Source organism: Vicugna pacos, chromosome 29, assembly GCF_048564905.1.
Source record: "Vicugna pacos chromosome 29, VicPac4, whole genome shotgun sequence".
In the NCBI taxonomy this organism is placed as follows: domain Eukaryota; kingdom Metazoa; phylum Chordata; class Mammalia; order Artiodactyla; family Camelidae; genus Vicugna; species Vicugna pacos.
The window spans coordinates 7,054,476-7,070,721 of record NC_133015.1 but is presented as its reverse complement, the minus strand read 5'-3'; the positions used below and the strand labels follow the sequence as shown (position 1 = coordinate 7,070,721).

General features: G+C 39.7%; 1 protein-coding gene across 2 annotated transcripts in view; it reads right to left on the bottom strand.

The window, feature by feature from the left end:
• Positions 1-304, bottom strand: part of SNX16 (sorting nexin 16) — a 33,262-nt gene extending 32,958 nt beyond the window's left edge. For both annotated transcript variants that reach the window (XM_072951768.1, XM_072951769.1), the window contains exon 1: positions 152-304. The gene's annotated coding sequence lies outside the window, so the exon portion shown is untranslated. The remainder of the gene's footprint in view (positions 1-151) is intronic.
• Between the last annotated feature and the right edge of the window lie 15,942 nt (positions 305-16,246).

The window sequence follows — 16,246 nt, the reverse complement described above, 5'->3', positions numbered from 1 at the left end:
CGCGGCGGAGTCGGCGGTGGCCTGAGGCTGGCCCGGGCACTCCTGTCCGCCCCTCCACCCTCCCGGGGAGCCGGCCCGCCGCCCACCAGCCACGGGGGCGCAGGTGTCACCGCACGAGCGCCCAGGACAGCGCCCGCCGCCGGGTCCCTACCTCAGCCTGCTCCGAGATCCCGTTCGGGCGTGCTTTCCCGGGACGGTGAAATCCGACCCTCCTTAACCGCAGCTTTTGGTCTCCACCCACAGCACCCAGAGGCCTCACGTGACCCCCCGCCCCAAAACCAGCTGCTCCCCGCCTCTGCTCGCCTCTGCCCTGGCCGCCGGGCCGCGGATCCCCGCGAGGTGGAGGGAGGGGCTGCGCCCGGTCGCCTCGCCAGGAAGTGACGTCACGCCGAGGGCGCCCGCCCCTAGAGGCGCGGGCTGCCGCTGTGCGGCCAGGCGGGGCTCTTGGGCGCCTGAGGTGAACCTAGGTTTGTGGTAAGAATTCTACCTTTTTCATAGCTTAATTATTTTATTTTATTTTATTTTATTTTATTTTATTTTATTTTATTTTATTTTATTTTATTCTATTTCATTTTTTTATTGAGGTACAGTTTACAATGTTGTGTCCATTTCTGGTGTACGGCACAATTCTTCAGTCATACATGAATATGCAGTCATAGCTTTACTTTTGTTAGTTAACTTTTGAGAAATGGAGGCTACGGGACCTAGTTTGCCCGACAGGTGACGAGAAAACTACAGTTCCCAGGAGGCACTACGGCCAATGTTGGCCCGGGATCCTGCTTTGCATCTTGGGACTTGTAGTCATCACCAGCTTGAGCTGGTTCTACAAGGTTATATAGATTGTTTTCCAGAATTAGCAGCGCTTTAAGGGATGACAATTGATTCTAAGAGTGGGAAGATAGAATACGGCACTACAGTCTATTCGTCCTACATAATTCAGAAGTGCTCATTAGCAGAGACCTGAAATTCTTCAGTGTGGCGGTGGTGGTTTTTCTTTTACTATCTCGAGAGCAATTTTATCTCAGTATACAGTATTACGCTTGTTAGATGTGCGGGTCTAAAGACCTGTAAGATGATCAGGAAAGTCGTTCTTTGATAGTCAAAGACTAAAATTCAGACCAGTTTACAGGCCTGTTTGTCATTAGAGTTGTGCAGTTTGATTTGAGGTGGCAGTTATATCCACGAGTTCTGTTAGTGGATAAAGGTATAGAAAGAAAAGAAAAGAAGATTGAGCTTGGAATGTTTCCCTAACTCTTGCTCAGGGCTGCAGGTAGTAGCGAAATATATGTTTGATGCAGAGAACCTGATAGTCTAATATCAAGGAAGCCAACGAATATTGAACTTTCAAGAAGTGAAGATGTGTAGATATTCCAGTTAGGACGAGGATAAAGATCTAGAAAAGGTTGTTGAGATTGTCTAAGAAGAACTTCCTTCACAGATTACTGAAAGGAGCATACAGGGTATGCATACTATGTGTATCCTTTATCTTTCAGAATGCCTGATATTGATGAATGTCTAGATTTTACTTTAATAAAATGAACTGAACTTTTCTTAAAAATATTTTTAAAGAGGTATAGTTGACATATAACATTATATTAGTTTCAACTGTGCAGTGTAATGATTCAGTATTTGTGTGCACTGCGATCACCGCAATAAGTCTGGCTAACACCTGTTACCATACATAGTTACAATTTTTTTTATGTGGTTAGGACTTTTAAGATTTATCTCTTAGCAACTTTCAAGTATGCAATATAGTGTTATTAACTATAGTCACCATAGTGTATATTACATCCCCATGACTTATTTATTTTATAACTAGAAGTTTGTACCTTGTGATCCCCTTCATTCATTTCACCCACACTTCGCACCTCGGCAACACTAATCTGTTCTCTGTATTGATGAGTTTGGTGTTTTGTTTTGTTTTGAATTCCACATACAAATGAGATCTTACAGTATTTGTTTTTCCTCTGTCTGACTTATTTCACTATTCAAGGTCTGTTCATATTGTTTCAAACGGGACAATTTCATTTTTATGGCTGCATGGTATTCCGCTGTATATATATCACATCTTTATCCATTCATTCCAAAGATGGATACTTACGTTGCTTCCATATCTTGGCTATTGTAAATAATGTTGTAATGAACGTGGAGCTGCCTATATTTTTCTGAATTAGTGGTTTTGTTTTCTTTGAATAAATACCCAGAAATGGAATTTCTGGATCATATGATAGTTCTGTTTTCAAGTTCTTAAGAAACCTTGATGCTGTTTTCCATAGTGGCTGCACTAACTTGCATTCCCACTAATAGTGCACAAGAGTTACATTTTCTCCACATCCTTGCCAACACTTGTTATTTCTTATCTTTTTGATAATAACCTTTCTAACAAGTGTGAGATGACATCTCATTGTGATTTTGATTTGCATCTGCCTGATGATTAGTGATATTGAGCATCTTTTCATGTGCCTGTTGGCCATCTATATGTCTTCTTTGGAAAACTGTCTGTTTAGATCTTCTACCCAGATCTAATGCTTTATCAGTTTACGTATATCATTTGAAAACTGAAGGTTATAACCAAACCAATATCACAACCTGATTAAGATCTATACAAAGTATTAGACAGAACAAAAATAAGATGAAAACCAAAAAAAGCTGAACTACCAAAATTAAACAGACCAATGAATCAGACATTATTGAGTCTTTGTCTTAATTAAGTATGAGATATGCAGCAACTCCTGGTATAAATATGGAGAAGGAATTCTGTTTTCTGAGGTCCCAGTGCCAGATTTCAACATCCCAATGTGTAAGAGATCCTTACCAAGAAAGAAAAAAAAAGTTTTCAGGGAAAAAAGTTTAGTCTTGGGAAATACAGCAAGTCTTTAGTCCATCAACAGCAGGATTCCTGCTCACCTTTTAGATGAGGTATCAGTCAGCCTCTTCAGGGAGGGCTTAAATCATCTGGGTTCGCTGTGGTCTTTTTTTTTTTTTTTAGCTTTTTTTTATTGAGTTATAGTCATTTTACAATGTTGTGTCAAATTCCAGTGTAGAGCACAATTTTTCAGTTATACATGAATATACATATATTCACGCTGTGGTCTTTTGTTTGGATTACTTATAACGTTTTTTCATCTGTAATATGTGACAATCAGAGTCCTTCCTCACAGGGTTGTTGTGAACAATAAAAATGATCTTGTTCGGTAAGTGCTTAGTACAGTGCCTGGCGAAGTGAACAGTAGCTATTATGATTATTATCTTGAGTCAACTAGGTAGCTCAACTACTTTAAGAAGATAGACAATATTAGTAATAGTGTGTGTAGCTATTTGCTGAATGAATGAATGAATGGTAATTAACTATGAGCAGAGAACTGCACTATTGATTTTATTTACATTAATTTTTTTAATCCTTAAAATAACTCCATGAGTCAAGTAACTACTATTATAATTGCTACGTTACAGATTGAGTCTCTAAGAGGCCAAATAGCTTGACCTTTGGATATGAAAAGTTATTCTCTGAGAGGTTTTCTTGTTTGGAAAGGTTGGGGCTCAAGCCCATTCTGTCATCTCTGAAGCCCATGCTCAGATTTCTCCTCCACCAAACTTCCTCTGTCACTGCAGGGGGTGGAAACGGAGCCTAGACCCTCAAAGGACCACACCTGGCAAGACATTGGTTGGAAACCAAGTCTTTGGACTTAGTTCCAGGAACTCCTGTGTTCCCTGCTTCATTTGACGCTATGGTAGTTAGCCCAAATGATTTCGTTTCTTTTCTGTTTCTCTTTGACTCCTACCTAGCTCTAGTATAATGTCTGCTTTCTAGGTTTGGCTCCTAAAATAGTTTGTCTTAATGAACTGAGGTCCTCCTGTGCCTGTTCTGACCTCAGCTTCCCTATTGTTATTCTGATTTGCTCTCTGATAATTGGTTCTGATGTCTCATTTTTTAAAAAATTTTTAAAAATTGAACTATTGTTGGTTTACAATGTTGTGCTAATTTTTGGTGTACAGCATAATGATTCAGTTATACTTCTATATATATTCCTTTTCATATTCTTTTTCATTATAGGCCATTACAAGTTACTGAATATAGTTCCTTATGCTATATGGTAGGACCTTGTTGTTTATCTATTTTATATATATTAGTTAGTATCTGCAAATCCCGAACTTCCAATTTATCCCTCCACTGCCCCCTTTTCCCCCCTGGTAACCATAAGTTTGTTTTCTATGTCTGTGAGTCTGTTTTGTAAATGAGTTCATTTGTGTCAGTTTTTTTTAGATTCCACATATAAGTAATATCATATCATATTTGTCTTTGTCTACTTACTTCACTTAATTGAATAATTTCCAGATCCATCCATGTTACTGCAAATGGTGTTATTTTATTCTTTTTTATGGGTGAGTAGAATTCCATTGTATATGTATACCACATCTTTATCCAATCAACTGTCGATGGACATTTAGGTTGCTTCCGTATCTTGGCTACTGTAAATAGGCTGCTATGAATGATGTCTCACTTCTTTCATCTTCATTGTTGAAGGACTGGATGGACCAGAAAGACTGGGAGGGGGTTAACCAGGTTAAGTATGTGTCTGGGTGGGAACTGAGGGGTGTAGTTGGGAAGATGTACAACCTGGGCAGAAAGACATAGAGGATTTACAGAGAGACTGCTTAATAATGGGAGACAAAGTTGTTTGAATTGAAATAAAGACCTCCATACATACAGTTTTAATTTTTATGTGGTATCAAATAGCCTCAGTTCTCTGAAGAGCCAGATCTTCCTATTCATTCAACAAATATTTATTGCCTGCCTACTGTATGTTCCAGTTATTGTTCTAAGCCTACAGGAATTTATTAGTAACAACATATGCAAAGCCACTCTTCTCATGGAGTTCACATTTAGTAAATGTTTATGTGGGGACAGACAATAAACATAACAAAAAATAAGTCCTAAGAATGTAGCTAGGTTTATATTCCTTGAAGACAATAAAATAGAGTGATATGGTCAGAGTGACTGGGGTAGGGGAAGTATCGCAGTTCTCCACTGGAGCATCAGATCAGACCTCTCTGAAAATGTGTCATGATTGCTGAGATTTGGATGTCTAGAAGGAAACAACTTTGCAAATATCAGGTGGCAGAGCCTTCTAGAAAAGCTCCCCCTGTGTTCTGTAGGAGGAAAAAGGAAACTAGTTAGCAGAAGGACTCCCTCTTTCTTTTCCGAAGAACTCTGATTCCAGGAAATAAGATTGCAGATGTTTCTCTAATCGCATATGTGATGCATATGTCTCTGAGACATCGAATGTTAACATTAATACCCAGATCTTGCTAGTTTCAAGCTCCCACTTCATTTTAAGAAATTCTAGTGTCTTGTAAATTTTTCCTTTTCAACAATATCCTTAAACTCCCCAAAAGATATCTTCTGTGCTCCAGGGACTCTGTTCTGGTTATTGCTCCCTGTCACTCTTGCTGGATGAGCTGCTGTCACTGCTTTTGCCGCTGGCGGAGTCGGGCTTGCCTTGACAGCTCCACACTAGCCTTTCCACTAACAGAGGTTAGACATTCAGTGTCACTCTAGTAAAACTGTTACATCATGGATGCAAACTGGCGATCTTCCAGTAAATACCACCTGCCTCTGCTGAACTGGAGACCCACAGAGCAGCAGTCTGCTGGCAACTGAAGTGGAGAACTTTCTTTCACTTTTGCTTGAATCCTGAAGTGTATCAAAGTTTGGTGAGCACACCCTTTGGGTTTTGTTCACGCTGTCCTCTTTTCCCCAGGGAGCAGCACACCATGTGGGTGGCTGAGTTGGCAGATGCTCCTGTAACAGTTCTGCAGTGGACCTTATTGGATGCCAGCTCTCTGAGTCTCTTTTTGTGTCTAGGGAATTCCTGCCCTAAAAATCTTGGCTAGAGGTCAGAGCCTACTTCCCACTATAACATTCTAAATTGCTGTGTAGTTGTGTTCTCAGCCTCCATTGCAGCTAGGGTACAGAACGTGTCCTCGGCATTACTAATTAGATGAATCCTTTCCCATGCCTGCCATGTTGGTCATCTGAGATACAGGGTCTAGTGCTCAGTGTAGCAGCGTCCTCACAAGACTTATTTTATGGCTTGGTTTTGGGCTTTGTTCCTGGCTGCGTTGACCCCAAGCTTCCCAGAGATTCTGTGAGCTAGTTAGTATCTTTAAAAAAAATTTTTTTTTCTCAACTTGGACAGAGCCACCTTAGGGATGCTTGCTACATAGGCAAGTGGAGAGAAAGGCCAAGAGAAGGGCCAGGAAAAGGAAGGATTTAATTCTTGTGCTTGGGAGGAATATTCTCTTCTTTGCACTTGGCTATGAATAAGGAAGCGCAAAGTCCTGACTGCCATTGGCCGTCATCTGGCTCCTGCAAGGGACTCACTGTGAGATGGAGCCTGGGTGAGGATGTCAGAATGAAGTGGGGGAGGCATCTTGATGATGGTGTGGCTCCTTTGACTTTACTGTGCCTAGAGTCTGCTCTGCTTCTGGACTTGAACTTATCTGAGATAATAAATTTTCTTATTAATAAGCAAGCTTAATTTGGGGCTTACTGTTATTATTACCTTTACTGCAATAAATACAAACAGTAATGCCTAGACTTTACCGAGAATATAAAAAGTTACAGGTACTTTTCACTCATTCAACAAATACTCATTAAGCATCTACGTATATTAACTCATTTAATTGCTATAACCACCCTAATGTTACAACAACATAGTGTTATTATGGAGCTGGATGTATATATTTATGCATAGTTATATGTGTGTATCTATATCTATATCTATATAGACACAAGGCATATATGGGTAGTTACAGGTATGGTTATGGCTGTGGGTGTAGATATAGATATACAGAGAGATAAGATATGCAACTAGATGATAAATGAGATTTATTACCTATGGCAGCTAAATTCCAAAGATGAGGATACAAGTTGCTAAATACTCCGCATTCTAAGGATGTAGTACACAGGTAGTCGGGGCCAGGAATCTTCTCCACAATTCTTATTGAGGGGTTCCAGTTCAGAGAATTATTGAGACATGCCACCAACATCACCCAGGTAATATGAGAGAAGGCCAGAAGAGAGAGGATGGTGTGCCTTTTGGAGAATGTAGTGTTTGTGAGAAGAGGCTGTTTCTTTTCCATCACAACAGCTAACAATTTAACTAACAGTTTTTCAACCTTATTATCAGGGTGGCCAATTCCTCAGGCTGGGATATGCTCTGGACCATGCTTTTGTCATTCAGCTCATTTCACGTTTAGGTTCTGAATTAGTATGACTTGGGGGCATAAGTGATAGAAAAAATGGCTCATACTTGCTGAAACACTAAAAAAAAAAAAATGTATTGACACAATGACCTGAAAATCCAGAAGTAAGATGGATTTTAAGTTTGAGTGATCTGATGGTTCAGTGGTCTGTTCTGTTTTCTGTGGCTTTAGGCTAAAAAGCCTCATGATACAGGACAACTACCAGTAGTAATGAAGTATATGTTTCCTTGTTAATTCTTTTGGGAAAAAGAACTTCCATCTGAATATTGCAAGCATAATTTCTGAGCTTCATTCTGATTGACCTGTTTAAGTCGCATGCCAACAAGGTACTGGTGACTATGACCAGGGTAAAAGAACATGTTTGCTGGCTTAAGTCTACCAGGGTCTATCCCTGAGGTAGGCGACTTTGAATCAGCTTTATGCAAAGTACATGGGTTGCAATGGGGTAGGAGGTGTATGTCTGAATAACAATCTGGATGCTGTTAGGAAGGGAGGATGGGACATGGATACTGAAAACTGATCAATAATGTTCTCTGCAAGGGGAGTTAATGATATAATGAGAGGTGATCAGTGATGGGGATATATGTAAATCCTAAAGAAGAGGCAGAAGAACTTGGATGGTGTCCCAATTAATGGGTAAAGATGTACAGTTCTTAAAGAAAGCTTGGGGTAGTTTTCAAGAATTATTTCTCAGATATGTGCCCTCCAGTGCGCATAGCAGCACTATTTACAATATTCAAGACATGGAAGTGACCTAAATGTTCATCAACAGATGACTGGATAAAGAAGATGTGATTTTATATATATATATATATATATATATATATATATATATATATATATATATATATCATGTGCAGCAACATGGATAGACCTGGAGATTGTCACCCTAGGTGAAGTAAGCCAGAAAGAGAAAGAAAAATACTATATCAATTATATGTGGAATCTAAAAAATAAAACAAAACAAAAACAAAAAACGAGACAAATGAACTTATTTACAAAACAGAAACAGACTCACAGACATGGAAAACAATCTTATGGTTACCAGGGTGGAAAGGGGTGGGAAGGGATAAATTGGGAGTTTGAGATTTGCAGATACTCACTACTATAATATAAAACAGATAAACAACAAGTTTCTACTATATAACATAGGGAACTATATTCAATATCTTGTAGTAACCTATAATGAAACAGAATATGAAAAGGAATATGTATATGTGTGACTGAAACATTGTGCTGTACATCAGAAATTGAAACAGTATTGTAAACTGACTATACTTTAGTAAAAAGAAAGAACTTGAAAAAAAGAGAAATCTTTCTCAGTAAAGATCAGCTTGTGCTTCCACTGAGCTCTGTATTCATTTATGGAAAGTCAGGTTAGGTGGTGTGTAGTACAGACTGAGAAGTGTGTCTCCCTCACCAGCGATCCGCAGGGAGAGGCACCCACTTCATTGTGGCTGCTCAGTGGTGAGGAGCAGCTGCCTGTTGGCAACAGTCCAGGTGGAAAAATGGTAAAGTTGACCCCCACCCCCGGTTTTTCCTTTTCTATAAGTGAAGAGAACAGAAAAGGAGGGAGCGTACCACTCAGGCTTATTTCCAAAAGCTGGTTGAACATTTCTACTTGGATGTCCCATCATTACTTGAACGTCATTATTTCTCCCATGTCCCCCTCTTCTCTACCGTGATGTTCCCTCCCTCTCTACTTTGGTTGGTGACAGTACTCCTACCTACTAGATCACCTGAAGCAGAAAACCTAAGAATTGTCCCAGATTTCCACTTCTCCATTCTGACACCGTGTCAGAAACAGCCTCTGTCAGTTGTTTCCTAAATTATCTTTCAGAACTTTTTTCTCTTCAGTTCTCACTATAAATGCCTTCCTTTGGGCATCCACATATATTGCTTTGGACCAATGCAGTTGGCTCCACATCGGTATCCTTGCCACCATACATTCATTCTCTACTTTTGTTACTAGAGTGAGAATTCTGGAACACGGATCTACATGCATTATAATTCACCTGCTCAAAATCCTTTATTATTACTCAGTCACTTATGAGATAAAATGCAAAACTCTTTAGCTTGGCAGCTGGCACTGAAGGACTTTGTGATCTGGCCCCTGCCTACCAGTCTAACCTCCTGATTTTCCTGATGGTCCTTTTCTCTCTGTTTAGTCCATAGACTGGGTGAATCACATGTCATACCTGCGAAATGTCTCCTTTCCTTGGTCCATGCTGTTTCTTCTCTCTGCTTTGAAAGACTGCATTCGTAAAGCTCACATTTTAAATGCTTTGTGTGTTTTTTTCATAAGTTTCCCAAGCTTTGTTGGCCTTTCTTCCTCTGTGCTCCTGTTTGTCCTTCATGTAATTTCATCCTCTGTCACGCTCTATTGAAATTATTTTCGTATTTGTCTCCCCAGTTCTTCAGCCAACCTTCATTTCTTGAGTACGTTGTATGTGTGAAGTATAACTCCAAGTGGCCATTTAAAAGTGAATACTTTGTACTTACTGATTTCACTTAGTAGTTAAGTGGAGATAGGAGTTTAACCAGTAAATATGAACGTGGTCTAGATTCTAGGATGGATCTCTCAACAGAGGACCTGATCAACATAAAGAGGAGAGAGGCAGTTTGACTTGGAGTCAGGTTCCATGCTAGTCACTTTCCATGTATTAGCTCATTTATTCTTTTTGCCAATAATAGATATTTATCGAATACTTATGGTTGCTGTACTCTGAACCGAGAGCTACAGAGGTAATACAAACAGAGTTAGTTATTGCTCTCATGGCATTTACAGTCTAGTTCTAAGGAGACCGACCAAACAGACAATTACAGTACAGCTCAGTAAGCACCGTAATTGGATAATGTAAAGGGTGTTCATACAAAGGAGGTGTGCAAACCCAGGCTGCCGGGTGGGTGGTCTGTGATGACCTCTTGGAGGAAATAACATCTACATTCAGACCTGAAGGGTTATTAAAAGTTAGGCAGATGAAGGGAATGGAGATCGGAAGTGGGAGGAGGGGGGAGTGGGCTTTCCAGACAATACACTATTTCCTAAGGTCTGGAGGTGAAAATCAACGTGGTAGAGTCAAGTGCATTAGGGGCAAAACATTATGAGTATATGAATATGTGCAGTTTCCATATGCCCTTGACCTTAAAGCAGACGACTCAATCTTGCTTATTAGGTCCTTTGCATGATATGGTAATGGGCTTTTTTTTTTTTTTAATAAGTAGAGTGACCAGGAGGGTAGCAGAGACTACCTTTCCCAGGGATTTCCGTGTGTGCTTCCTTTGTGAGAGAAGTCTAGGGGTCTGAACCTGCTGGGTTCTCTGGCTGTTTGAGACCATCCTAGGATGTATTACCTTAGCTATTGGGCTTGGGTGGAAGACTGGGGACCAGGAGGGGTGCATGATGCGGATAGGGTAGGATGGAGGGTGGAGCTACCTGACTGTGAGAGAGCCACATGGCGAAAAAGATTTTTGCCAGCTGCTCAGGATGGAAAAACCTTCCCGGGAAGGAAATTTGTATAAACAGAATGCTTAGGTAGCTTCCTGTGAAAATCTGTGTGAAGCTCCTATGTCATTTCTTTAATAACTTCATGGTTAAGATCTACCATGTCCTTCAAGCTTTCAGATGTCAGGCTCATATTTCTGGGACTGGAACACCACGGAGAGACTGGACTGGGAATTCTTTGGATTTCAGAAGGAAATGTAAGAAGGAAAATAGAAAAAGTTCAGAGAGCAAATACCTCAAAGTATAGAGTCGGGGAAGGCGCAGAAGGAGGAAGAGGCAGTGGAAGACCAGGTCACAGAGGCTTGGAAAGCAAAGTGAGGAGCATGGCAATTTCCTGTTGGGAAGACAGGGAAAAGAACTCAGGATCAGATTGGCATTTCAAACAGATTACTCTACCTCTGGTGTCCAGAATAAATAGAGAGGCAAGTCTCAAGGTAGGGAGGTGATTTGCTAGTTAGGGTATGTAGCAATCCTTAGTGGGCATGTATTATTACATTGATTTTTCAGATGCAGAAACAGGATGCAGGGGGGTGTTTGGCAGTAAACAGAGAGAATTAGGACTCCAGACTCTGGCTCCAAAGTCCATGATTTTTCTAGCTAGGTCATACTGTCCCCGTCTACTAGACTGTATTATGCTTTGAAGGAAGAAGCTGGGTCTTCTTATTTATGGGTAACTGTGCGTGTTCTGGTTATCTGTTGATGCATGACCAACCATGGCAAAACTTAGTGGCTTGAAACAGTAACATTTATTTTGCTCCTACCTCTGCAATGTAAGCAGAGCTTGGGGGAGACAACTCAGCTCTGCTCTGCTCAGCAACACCTGGGGTGGCTTGAAGGCCGGGACTGTAATCACCTGTGGGCTCGTTCATACACCTGTCTGCCAGCTGATGCTCACTGTCGCCTGGAACCTTAGTTGGGGCTGATGGCCAGAACACCTCCATGTGGACTTTCCTTGTGTCCTGTTCCTTGTTTCCTCACAACATGGTGTCTGGGTTACAAGGGCGAGCATTCTAAGAAAGAGTGGACCATGTTGAAGTTTATATTGCTTTTTTTAAACTAGCCTTGGAAGTCACTGCTTGTTGGGAATGCCTCACTAAGGCTAGCTTATACTTAAAGAAGAGAGAATTGGACTTTTGATGAGAGGAGTGTCAAGGAATTTGCTGATGTGATTTAAATCAGTTACAGTGCCTGATAATAATAGCCAGTATTTATCAAGCACTTAAACATAGCAAGCACCCTTTTATATTGTTTTACTTGTATTGAATTATTTGATCCTAATGAGAGCCTTATATTATTATAACCATTTCACGTGTGAGTAAATCTAGGTGCAATAATTAAATATTTCACCTAAGATGACACAGATGGTAAAGGGTGGAACTACCATTGGACCCTACTCAATTTGCCTCGAGGGTCTATGTGCTTAATCAGTCCACTACACTGTACTATGTTGTCTACTGCAGAGTCTGGAATGTAGTCAGGAGCAATATATATTTGCTGAATGAATGAATATTTTGGGCTTCCCTCAAATGCTAGTAAAGACACACCTTAAGTGAATGATATTTCACCGTGTATCTGACTTTGAATGAGAGATGTACTCCTGTATGAGTGAAAAAGGTTAAATCATAGATTTCCAAGTGAGTGGTGAAAGAACCTATTCATGGTACCTTTCATTTGGGAGATTCCTTAGGTATTCCATCCAACTACATTCAGGAGCCTGAACATCTTCCAAATAGATATGGTAACAGTTTCTCTCTCACTCACACACACACTCTCTCTCTCTCTCTCACAAACACACAAACACACACACACACACACATTCACAGAAAGATCATTGAAAGAGCATGTAGTTGTATGTATTACATTTTTTTCTTTCCCCAACCAGGCTTTATCTCAATAATATTCACTTTAAAAGAACATGTGAGAGATAATATATTCTCTATGGAAATTGTTTTTTAGTACTACTTTTTTGATAATTTAGAATCTAGGAAGAGCCACCTTGTGGCAAAATTTAGCATGTCACAGTAATAGAATTTACAGAAAAAATTGTAAGCAACTTTAAAATTAAGAATCCACTGTATAGCAAAATAAAAGGTATTGGTATTATACACAAGTCACTTAATATGGTTTCTGAGATATATAGTTTGATTTTAACATTAACAAATACTGTCCAAAGTTATTTATTGAGAATTCAGAAAGCCTAGAGTAATTCCTTAGTGTATTGCATGCACTGATAAATTTGTATTTAAAATGCTCATTTCAGACTTTCAGTTGTTCCCTAGTACACTCAGTTTCAGCACTAATTTGGACCCTAAAAATGGAACTTTACAAGTATGTTCAATTAGATATTTCCTTAATATTTAATTATAATACAGCTTAAATTTTATGATATATTTCAATATATTTATGTAACATTGGTTGTAATCATGTATCAAGAATATGAAATTTTTTTGGTTCAATTATTTACATTGACACCTTTGCAGTTTTTCCTGAATTTCCTTCTTACACCCCAGCGATTCACTGAATTCACCTTCTTTCAGTTAATTCTCACATTTTCCTGTCTTTCCTAAAAGCTTCCCCATTTAGTTGAATGTGATAGTAAAGAGTTTTGCAACTCTTAATGAGTATTCATAATGTATACTCAAGTATGAGTTACCACACCAGTGCGGAGCTTCCTCTCTCTCCTCCTCTGGCACTTTGAAGATTTGCTGGAAGCTAAGAGGCTAATTTAGCATCTTACTCTGTTTCTGTTCTCCTGCAACTTCTCATTTCCTTCATTCTTGTTCCCCTGATTTTACCTGACAGTCTGGTTTCTGTCTGGCGGTGGTGGAGTTGAGATGGTGATGGTCTGAATATTGGCATGGAGATGTAGCAGAGATCTGCATCTAAATATCAGAGTCTAGAGGAAGAGAAGTCAGTGAGTTGGACCGAAAAGGAGAAAAGGTGAAAACACTGGGACATGCTGCATTTTTTTTTTTAACAATAAAACCCTCTCTTTCTGGCTCTTGCTTCCCTTCACGTTTCTAAGTATATTTATCCCTCTCAAACCTCCCAGGATGTATGGCTTTTTGAGGGGCTCGTTTTGCTTATGTCTGTTGGCATTTCTGGGTTGCCAGTACTTCAACTCCAAATTTGGGATGTATGAGGTTAAAAGAAAACATAGGTAACTCACTGCTCTGTGGTTCCTTGGGTCTCCACGTCCCTAGCTGGTTTGCCTTCTCTGCACTTTTCAGAGTCGTCTTATGTTTGTTTTATATACAGTATCCAGGGTTTTCAGTTGTATTTAATGGAAGAAGTAGGGAGAAGAAGATTGACTTTTTCTTCTTGAAGAATCCTCAAATTACTTTTTTTAGTTTTCCAAATGTGCTTTTTATGAATCTCTTTTGTTATTATGTAGAGAATAGATTCAGAAGAGAAGGAAATAGGTTCCAGTCCAAGATGGAGGTGTAGGAAGACCGTAAGTGAGAACAGAAAAAAAAATTAGAAAGCAGGTTTTTCACCAAGGAATTTTAATATACTTTGTCTGCTCTTGGTTATTCCATCCACTCCATGACTGTTAATTTCTGCCTTCTGAGTTAAAGTTTACTGCAAGGGATTAGGGGTGTACAAACTGCCTGCTAAAACCACCTAGCTCCTTGTAAACTGAAGTCTGGTTTAATTCTGGAGTATCTATAGGGGTTCTATTTCAGAATGAGGTTTGACTTTTCTACTAGAGAGGTGGAGAGAGGAGGCAAAATAATGTAAGGTGCAGCAGAGAGGACAGTCTGTGAGGGGGATTAAGGTGGTTAGATAATTTCCATTTAGTATCTACAGTGTGCCTAGTACTGTACTAAATGCTTTATATTGGCTCATTTAATCCTCAAAACAGCCCTCTAAGTACTATTCTAATTCCATTTTTCCAGGTAAGGAAGCTGAGTGTTCTAGTTTCTCTTTGTTACAAATTACATCAGAGCAACCATTTATTGTGCGGATGGATTTGTGGACCAGGAATTCATATCAGGATGGTTTGTCTCGCTCCACGGTGTCTGAGGCCTCAGCTGAAAGACTTAAGTCTGGGTCCATGATCATCTAAAGGCTCATCCACTCACAAGTTTAGTGACTGATTGCTGATGGATGCTGAGGAACTTTATGTCATATTTTCACATGGACTAGTTTGCGCTTCCTAAAGGATGGTGGATGGATTTCAAAGGTGAGTGTTGATAGTGGTGAGAGAGGGAGGGGAAGAGAGAGAGAAAGAGAGAGAGAGAGAGGGAGGGAGGGAGGGAGAGGGAGAGAGAGATCATTTTTATGACTAGCCTTGGAAGCCATGGTAGCATTAACTTCTGCCACATTCTGTGCATTGAGTGACTATGTGACTATGAGGAATGCCCAATTTCAAGAGGAGGAGAAGTCAACTTTTCCTCTTGATGGGAAGTGACAAGGTTCTGAAGAGCAATGTTTATGTTGTCACTTTTAGAAAATACAGTTTACCACACAGGGGCTCAGGTTAAATAACTCTCCCAAACAGCTGGTAAGTGAGCAGTCCCAACACGTCAGAGTTATTTGTCTCTAACTTCGTGTTTTTGCCCCTTGGTCCCATTGCACAGTAGAGTGCTGTAGGATCAATACGATCTTAAGAGAACTACTGTGAGTAAATAAGGAAAGAGAGTCACATGAACAACTTGAATTCAGAGTTTTGAATCTTACACAAGATCCTCAGGCTTCAAGATTTGCACATCATTGAAACAACAGTTTGTACCTTTTTAATGTCACTCACTTTTTACCTTAAATTATGTTATTTGTGCATGTATCTTATAACACACTACCTCTCCCCAAACGTATCGTCTGGTTGCTTATTTTATTCAGAGTAGGATCTTTGTCCCATCTGATTCATCTTCCTACCCTGACAACACCTATTGTGAGATGCAGGCTCATAGTAAACCCTCCACAAATGCTTGCCAAGTGAATAAATATGACTTTATACAGTGTAAAATGGCAGAATAGTTTTAACTTTGTTGTTGTTGAACTACCCTGGGATACTTGATTATGGATGTTGTGAGAACCAGATTAGGTAATTTGAATGAAAGTGGTTTAAAAATGGTAAATGTCAGATGGGGTTTATGATGAACATGGAGGTGGTGGATTCAGTCCTGGACCTCCGATAGACCTGTGACCACTGGATGGTGGGAAAGTCTCCTTCTCAATATATTGGTTGGTCTGTCTGTCTGTCTATCTATCTATCCATCTGTCTATCTATCTATCATCTATTTGTAATTTAACATAACTCATAAATAAGATGTTATTTGTAATATTCTATTTTGTTTTACTGTAAAAAATATATCTTACAGCTCTTTTTATGTAAGTAAATGTAGATTTACCATAGTCTTATATTGGTATATACAGTTTTGTGGTGTGGGCACACTCTGATGTTGAAATAATTGCGTATTTCTGGACATTAGATTGATCCTACTTTTTTGTTGTTGTTGAAATTATAGA